This window comes from Hesperophylax consimilis, chromosome 11, assembly GCF_061612785.1.
Source record: "Hesperophylax consimilis isolate HC1 chromosome 11, BYU_Hcon_1.0, whole genome shotgun sequence".
NCBI lineage: Eukaryota > Metazoa > Arthropoda > Insecta > Trichoptera > Limnephilidae > Hesperophylax > Hesperophylax consimilis.
In genome coordinates this window covers 1,845,098-1,855,005 of record NC_142846.1, presented here as the reverse complement: position 1 = coordinate 1,855,005, position 9,908 = coordinate 1,845,098, and positions in this window count along the sequence as shown.

The window sequence follows — 9,908 nt, the reverse complement described above, 5'->3', positions numbered from 1 at the left end:
TCAGGTAAGGTTTTGTGGTTGTTAATTCTGGAGTACCTGAAAACTCCGTACATTTTTAAGGTCTAAAAAATATTATTGTGTCCTATTTGTTTAACTTGATCGTGCCATGTTTCTTCGGTCGTCTTCGGCCAGTTTGACAATTCACTTCAATTCATTCCAAGTCATATATTCTGCTTACACAACATTCTTCGTTCTTCACTTACGTCTCATCTTAACATACATAATTATTTGATTTATGTCTTCCTTGGGCATCCCTGACTTTTTATACAATTTACTTCAAGTAGTATCATGCAATCCGCATTGTTACTTCAAGTAGTATCATGCAATCCACATTGTTACTTCAAGTAGTATCAAGCAATTCACATTGTTACTTCAAGTAGTATCATGCAATCCACATTGTTACTTCAAGTAGTATCATGTAATCCACATTGTTACTTCAAGTAGTATCAAGCAATTCACATTGTTACTTCAAGTAGTATCATGCAATCCACATTGTTACTTCAAGTAGTATCATGCAATCCACATTGTTACTTCAAGTAGTATCAAGCAATTCACATTGTTACTTCAAGTAGTATCAAGCAATTCACATTGTTACTTCAAGTAGTATCAAGCAATTCACATTGTTACTTCAAGTAGAATCATGCAATCCACATTGTTACTTCAAGTAGTATCATGCAATCCACATTGTTACTTCAAGTAGTATCAAGCAATTCACATTGTTACTTCAAGTAGTATCAAGCAATTCACATTGTTACTTCAAGTAGTATCATGCAATCCGCATTGATTCTTTATAAAAAATACATTATGTCGACCTTAGTTCGACTCTGTATCTCATTCCATTGCAGAGATGCGATAAGTCTCTCTCTCTGGTGACTTCTTTTACCATTCAAACCACAGTTTACTAATAAGTATATACTTCTAAATATGCAGCGAAACTATTTGAATGGTATCTAACTTCTAAATATGCAGCGAAACTAGATGAGTGGTATCTAACTTCTAAATATGCAGCGAAACTAGATGAATGGTATCTAACTTCTAAATATGCAGCGAAACTAGATGAATGGTATCTAACTTCTAAATATGCAGCGAAACTAGATGAATGGTATCTAACTTCTAAATATGCAGCGAAACTAGATGAATGGTATCTAACTTCTAAATATGCAGCGAAACTATATGAATGGTATCTAACTTCTAAATATGCAGCGAAACTAGATGAATGGTATCTAACTTCTAAATATGCAGCGAAACTAGATGAATGGTATCTAATTTCTAAATATGCAGCGAAACAAGATGAATGGTATCTAACTTCTAAATATGCAGCGAAACTAGATGAATGGTATCTAACTTCTAAATATGCAGCGAAACTAGATGAATGGTATCTAACTTCTTTTACCATTCACATTCTCATCATATATTCACTTTCCAATTCTTTCTTCGTTCATTCACTCTTCACTCCCAAACCTTCTTACAGTACCTTTCAAAATATTATTAATTACGCTTGCATTTTTTGCAATTCTCCACATTTCTCATATATGGTTGGCAATTCTAACTAAATTGATCTAGGGGTACATTTAATCCTACCAATCCAATGGAAAAAATAAACATTCCCAAGTACATTCCATTATCTAATAATTAACTTAAAGGAAATAATATACCTATTAACATAGTGGTTATTCTATTTAATAAGTCACCTAATGGACATTTTTTGTCTGTCATCTCACATAAAATCTAAGATATTTCTTAAAATACAAGGTCCCAAGGTAATTATAACCCTTTCCGGACGAATCCCGCGCACAGCGCGGGAAGCATATTTGGTCAGAATAACCATAACCCCGCGCACTGCGCGGGAAAGTATCCAGCCTGTTTGAATACATTTTTAAATTGGGAGTCATGTCCCTTAATTGTGATTACTATACCAGGTCTGCAAAATCCTTGGAATAGAAAATTACTCAAAGAAATATAAATTTGTTATCGTTTTGTGCATTTTGCAAGTCGCCTGTTAGATAAATGCTGTTCTCTCCAACTCAGTTATTAAAAAAAATACATTTTAACTTTTTATACAAGACCTGTTTTCAATAAATCGTTAATCGACCACTAAATTTTGTTCTTGTACGGTTGAATACAAGAAGGAGGTAACATTAAAAAAATAATTTTGAAAACTTCATAAATCAATCAACTGTGAAATACTTTTTAACTATTAAAAAACTTATCAGCGAAGAACAAAAACTATTATGTACATTTACAGTGTTTTAACTACGACTATTAAAGACAAATAAAATTCTATTTGATAATTACGAATAAAATATCATTCTTGGTAATTGCATTTCTTCCAACTATCCGAAAACACATAAAAAACGAGATGTGTTCAGACATGATAATCCGTTACAGTTGTCGCACATGGCAGAGCAGGTAAATCCAGATTTTCTGCAGCCACAGTAATTTCCACATCCAGACTTGCAGGAAACGGACACCAGAGAAAGAAGGTCATCAGGAGCAAATGGTTTTGTAGCTGGTAATGGTTTTAAAAATTTCTTCTTTCCACCATTTTCATTTACATATTCATACCTCCATCCCCAGTTTATAGGGTTTAGTTTGTTTCCTAACAAGCACTGTACTTGCAAATAAACTCTCAACAAATGTTTATGACACGATTCTGAAGTCGGTGGTAGTTTTGCCAAGTCAAATTTAGATTTTAAAGCTGATTTTGTCGTTAGTCTGGTAAACTTAAAGTATCAAGCTTCGTTTAAATTAGAGTAGCTACCAAGACATACATGGGGAGAAAGATTTTTTTCTCCATTTTGCAATTTCTTCAAAGTTCCTTTCAGTTGCATCTATTTCCAGAAATGCTTCAGCTGCGCGTTTTGCTTCGGGATTGTTTTTCATCATGTCAACAGCTTATATCTTTTCTAACCCATATAAAGATGAGGTCGTATCACAGCCCGTAATAGCGTGGGAAAAAAGCATGTGTTTTCGAATATCTTTATGTAACATTATAGATTTCTCTATGCTGTAGAAAGTTATTGAAGGGGCCTTTTCACCAACATCTTTACAGAAAAAACATAGATTTGCCTCCAGGAGCAAGACTTACAAGTAATACCAAAAGATCAGTATCCATGCCGAAGAATCGTGGAGTATTTCCTTTCTTCTTTTTGAAACGAGAAGCATCATGGAGTACTTAATTTCTTCTTTTCGAAACGAGAAGCATCGTAAAGTACTGCATTTCTTTTTTGAAACCATATTAGTAATGAAACATATATACAAGCATATTTACAAGCAATACCAAAATTCTGCAAAATATTAAAAAAAAACACCTCGTATTGGCCCCTCGCGAGGGTCAGCTGATTTGTAAATGAATTAAGGCCGACATCGCCCACAGAGACACCTTCTTTAATGAAACCAGAAGTACCGGAAGTGCAAACAAGCGCCGACAAAAGGGAAATGGTTTTCAAAGCGGGAAGCGCACGATTCGCTTTGAATTCTAATATGCTACGTCCACACTATTCGATGGTTCCCCCGCCCTACTTCCCCTCACAAGGGTGCAATACATTGGGATACAATATATAATATTGGCCTTTGCGGTACCAAAATGGATATCTGCCCTACAATTAAGTAAAACTTGTCATCAAAAACGCGAAAAAAATTATTACTCACTAAAAAGTGAGTCACACAAATCATTTTCTAAGGCTGGAGTAACACCTTCGCTTAATGCTCAGCATGTGTCACCGAATGCTAAGCTGTATCAAATTTATTGCCATGACAGTAACAGGGTCACAATGATTTCTTCAAGATCACATAAGTTGTTAAGGAAAGATGTTGAAATCCTAAAAATACTAAGAAATAGTTTCAACTAAAATAGCGTGGCTAAAAACGTAACGATACGAGTATTAGACACTAGGAACAATTAAAATAGTATAAAAGAACTATTATACAATTTTTAAGGTAAGTTAGTAATAAATAAACCGTGTTAGTTTGATTGCTTATAAAAACATTTTTCTTTGATAACTTTCTAATCGATAATCCATCTCAGAATGTTTTCTCAATGGTGATATTTTTTTCAATTACTTATTCAAGTGTTGCAGGTGGAGAATTTTAATCAGGAAGGTGGTGGGGGTACGTACCTACCGGCAGCAGCTTGTTTGATTTTATAAGTGTGCCTCTACCTGGCAATACTGGGTATCGGGGCCGCCATTGGAGGGAATGTAATTTCTTTGGAAGCGCATTCAAAGAGGTTCCCTTTTCAAATCGAGGCTTTTCAAAATTGCAGATAGACGGACAAAGAGATACTTCCCGATACATCAATTTCCTGCAGAAAACAGATTTAAATTTTGTTTAACCAAAATCCACAATAACCATTCCATAAATTTTGACCTGGTTATATAGCAGAACGATATTGGATAAAGGACTACATGTGAATAAGAAAGTCCAAATGAATACACAAATTTCACATTTGAAAAAAAGAATCTTAGTGAACCATTTAAACGGCCACCACCTTAGAACGGAGACGGAATGTTCAAATAAATGTACGCACAGACGAAATGCAAAGCGGTCGAGTTAAAACAGGACTTCGCTACGTTCAATCAATAAACAGGGAGGTCTTCGTCAAGCAACGTTGGAGAATCTACTGGTAATGGTTTGTGTAAGGGGAAATTGCACCTGACACTTTGATAAAGTTAAGGAAAGCAAATCCTGTAATCCGAGTGAACAAAATAACAACCTCTAGTCAAACATGTTGATATTAAAGTCTGAAGACGAAATCAATAGGAACCCTTCATACGAGATCAATTTCAAAGAAAATTTAAATAACTTTGGTATTCTGCGATCATATTGCATTAACAATTTCAAGTTTTTGAAATATTGATTACTAAGTCAAAATTATGTACTGAATGTTACATTAATTTAGGTTTCTGTCAGTCACTTTCATAAAATACTTATACTTTGCGACAACTCGTACTTCTACCAACTACATTATATTATTCTCTTTCGTTTTGTGTCTTTCATTATTTATCTTTTTTATATAAGTCCATCGTACATAGTACGTCCATCTTTATAAATGTATTTTTTATTATTACTTACATGTATACATTATTACAATTTATACAATTTTCAGTTTATAAATATGGCTCTTACAATCCAGAGTCAATAAATCAATTGGTGCAGACTTTATAGTTTCCGGCATGGTATGTCTGTAAATGTTATTATGTTATTTCTATAAATGTTCTTGTGTTATGTCTTTGAATGTTCTTTTGTTATTTCTATGAATGTTCTTGTGTTATGTCTTTGAATGTTCTTTTGTTATGTCTGTGAATGGCATGGTATGTCTGTAAATGTTATTATGTTATTTCTATGAATGTTCTTGTGTTATGTCTTTGAATGTTCTTTTGTTATTTCTATGAATGTTCTTGTGTTATGTCTTTGAATGTTCTTTTTTATGTCTGTAAATGGCATGGTATGTCTGTAAATGTTATTTCTATGAATGTTCTCGTGTTATGTCTTTGAATATTCTTTTGTTATGTCTGTGAATGGCATGGTATGTCTGTAAATGTTATTATGTTATTTCTATGAATGTTCTTGTGTTATGTCTTTGAATGTTAATTTGGCTATGTCCGTGAATGTTCTTTTGTTATGTCTGTGAATGTTCTTGTAGTTTAAAAAATATTTTCCTAATGGGTTGTTTATTATTTCATGTGTAAATAACATCGCTATTTAGCAATAGAAATAAACATAAGTCAGGAGTAAATTCCATCAGTAAATGCCAAATTTTTAACAACAAAACCAAACTTCTAATATATTGAAATAATTTCCAGATAAGAAATCCAAACAAATGCGTAGACGAAATTAATATGCATTCTTAAGAGTATATTATTTAATGTAATAATAATTAATATTAAACTAGTAGCAAGATAATATTGATAGTTCTGTATTTGAAATATGAGACGGCAAAAATGATGTGAAATAATTTGGACCCGATGTTTGAGAGGTTAAAGAAATTGTCCCTGTAAGACATAGATCCTGGGTTCGATTCCAAATTGAGACAGTTATTTTTTAAATTTTATGTGTCTTGTTCTGTTTCATGTTTAGTTTAGATTATTACTATTTTTTTTTACATTAGATACATTTAAAGGAGACATAACAGTAATAATATAGCATAATGAGAGCATATATTTAAATCTTTTTCTTCAACGATGTATTACATTGAAGGTAATAAATAACCTTCGAAAGTTAAAGAAAAGTGGTTCCAGTAAAAATTGACATAATTTTAGTTTTTGACGACTGATTATTTTCCTTGCCTCATGGAATGTTCACTATTTTAAAATCCTAAAAATCCACCATAACAGGTAGGTATATTTCCGCCATATTTGACGAGTTTTCATCAAATCAAGGTTACCAGGCGACCGTGCAACGTTAAGAACCCTAAGGGCGAGTGTCCCAATCGAATAAATAAGGGGTGGTGGATATTTAATGACTGCCCACAACAGGGCCGCCACCCCTGAGACCCCCTCTACAAGGTAGCACCGGGCGCGGGGAGCTGGGGTCGCATTAATCAGCCCGCAAGCAACCCCAGCCCAACCAACCTCCCCACCCTCCCCAAACAGACAATAAAGGGTAAAGAATGAAATGAAAAAAACACGTGTAAATAAATATGTTTCAACAGTAATTAGGATTCAGTTTTTTATGCCGTGTTGTGCTACCTCCTTGTTTAATAAACCTTTCGGATAGCATTTGGGTCCATCATCAGGTTATTTTTTTTTTCTTATTATTTCTCGCATTCACCCTTCAAGGGTGTTCTTGGCCATCATTTAAAATTATTGACAAATGAAAGGTGAATTTAAATATTAATTTTATTTAAATAGGAAAATTTCAAAATTATAATGAAAATTGGAGTCGAGTTCAGACTTAGAAGAGATGAGATGTTGAATGGAGGGGAGGCAATTTTAGATAAGGCTTGATAGAAGAGAGGATATTTGTTTAGAGAGGGACAACCAAAAAATATGTTATCTAAAGTTCCCACTTCTAGACCACAGAATGTACAATCTGGGGAGTCAACAACGTGAATTTTAAAAAGATGGGAAGGAACGGAACAATGACCGATCCTCATTCGAATGAGTGAAGAAATTTCTTTTTTGGAAAAATGAGGGAATTGCTGAAACCACGGTTCTGATGGAATAGTCCTTTGTATTGAGGCATAGCAGGCTCCCTTGGATTGACTAGCAATGTGCCAATATTCCGACCAAACATTGCGGGATCTTTCTTTGATGATGGAAAAAATGTCAGATAGGGGAATGTGGTTTACGAGGGTAACAACAGGGTTGGACGCTTCTTGTTTTGCCAAAGCATCCGCAATATCATTACCCATGACACCAACATGTCCAGGAATCCAAATCAGAGTTACAGTTTTACCAGAGCTTTGAATGGAAGCTATCATCTCTCGAATAAGGCATACAAAGTGATCATCAGGATGAAGAAGAGGACTGGCTTTAAGTTTTTGGAGGGAACTGAGAGAGTCAGAGAGAACGAGGGAATGTTCAAAATTATTGTTGATTATATATTTGAGAGATTCTATTATTGCAATGCACTAGGCTGAAAATATTGAAAATTGATTTGAAATTGAATGAAATATTCTGTCATTAGAATTATTGTGGTAAACGTTAATACCTATACCACAGTTAGGAGAGTCGGGAGATTTGGATCCATCAGTAAATAAAAGAGAAAAGTTGGGCCATTTAGATGAAATAATGTCATTGAACATATTATTGACAGTTCGGGCCGGGAGATTGGAATGACTTTTATGGATTCCGATCCCTTCTATTATTGTTGGGGATAAGGTGACGTAACTATATTTTAATTTGTATAAGGGAAGTAGATCATTTTGGATGATGTGAAGCTCTGAGAGAGACTTAAATTTTTTACAGATGTCAGGAAGAGGTTAAGTTGAAGCTCTGTTTGTAGAATAATGGGTTGAGTCAATGAACAACGAGACGCTGGGGATAACCTGATGACATTTAGAATTTAAACATTTAAGAACAAATTTGTCAGCAAATAGTTGACGCCTTAAATAAAGAGGAGGATCAGAACATTCTACTTGAAGGGAATTGATGGGTGACGATTGCATCGCTCCAGTTATAATTCGCAAAGATTTAGATTGAATTTTGTCTAATTTATCAAGTACATTTTTTGAGGCAGTACTAAAAAGTGGGCAGGCATAGTCAAGATGGCTTCGAATAAGTGCGTTGTAAAGCAACTTAATGCAAGTAGGGTGAGCACCCCACCAAACGCCAGATAATGATCTGATGAAATTTAAATTTTTTTCGCATTAAGTAACTAAATTATTAATATGGGAAGACCATTTAAGTTTCCTATAAAATGTTACTCCCAAAAATTTTACTTCAGAAGCGTTGGGGATTGGAGAATTTTTAAATAAAATTTGAACGGGGGGGTTTTTATGGCGGTTTGAGAAGGTGACACACTGAGTCTTTTGGATTGAAAGTTCAAGACCATTTAACGTGAGCCATGTGCAAAGGGCATTCATGGCTTCGTTAAGATATTTGACGGCGAGAGGGATGATTTTGGACGATAAGAAGAAAGCTATGTCATCTGCGAACTCAATAACTTTTACTTGTGGGGGAATAGCGACATGCAAATCATATGTGTATATATTATACAGTAAGGGGGACAATACATCGCCTTGTGGTAAACCCTTCCAAATAGACCTACTTTGAGGAAAAATATCTGGAAGTTCCATGAAAATTTTCCTATCTAGAAATAGAGTAATAATAGATTGGACAAACATGGGGGGAAGGCCAAGGCCTAGAAGTTTTTTTTTTCAAGATTGGGATGGAAACATTGTCAAAGGCGCCTTCTATATCTATAAATATACAACATATACAACAATACGAATATACACATTACTAACGTGTTTGAATCAGCTCCTGCTAAAATATTTAAAAAATAACGAATTTAAATAGATCCTGATCATAAGTAATACGTTACTCTAGTGCTAATTTAGTAACAGTGCAGTGAAAGTAGTGCATCACTCCACATACGTGTTGTGTCAACTCAAAACCTAAGTTTATTAAAAATAATCCGCCATTACCGCTATTAGGTACCTAATTCCACCGAGCGCGACTTACTACTCTAGTGTGACTGTGTGCGTGTCCGTACTAGCCGCTCAGCGCAAGTACTCACTCCTTCCCGCCGATACAAGTCAAGGCAGCTAAACCTATCTCGCCAGCTACTTTATCATGGACTCCTGCGATACATATGCATTCATCACATTAGCAAACAATATTATACGTGATTTAAATACGACCATCATGGATCCCACTAATAAATTTACTAAAGAACAAATGGGTAAATTAACGCCTCAACTCTCAGTGCTACTAGGCAATATTAGTTTGGTTTCCACAAAAGTTGGTTTTCTTGAAGGTGAATTGAATGCCTACAGGAACATTTCACCTAATCATTCCAAAAATTTATCAACTACCAACATCGAAACGGAACAACTAACAGGAATTTGCGAAACTTTGAATGAAATGGACGAGAGAAAATCGCGATCTAAAAATGTAATAATGTTCAATGTTCCTGAAAGCTCGGGTAATTCTCAAACTGCAACAATGAGTGAAGATCTGAATAATGTCAAGAATATTCTTAACAATGTTGATAATGTAGATACCTCGCTAATTAAAGTGTATCGATTGGGTAAGAAGGACACTAATAAAACACGACCCATCAAGGTCGAACTGTCCGATAAATATCAAGCCAGAACTGTTCTACAGAAAAAAGGAATACCGTATGGAAATGTAATTATCAAGACCAAGAACGACTTAACAATGCTTCAACGGCAAGAAGTACAAAACTTGTGGAAGGAGCTGGAAGATCGAAAAAGCAAGGGAGAAAATAATTTAATTATC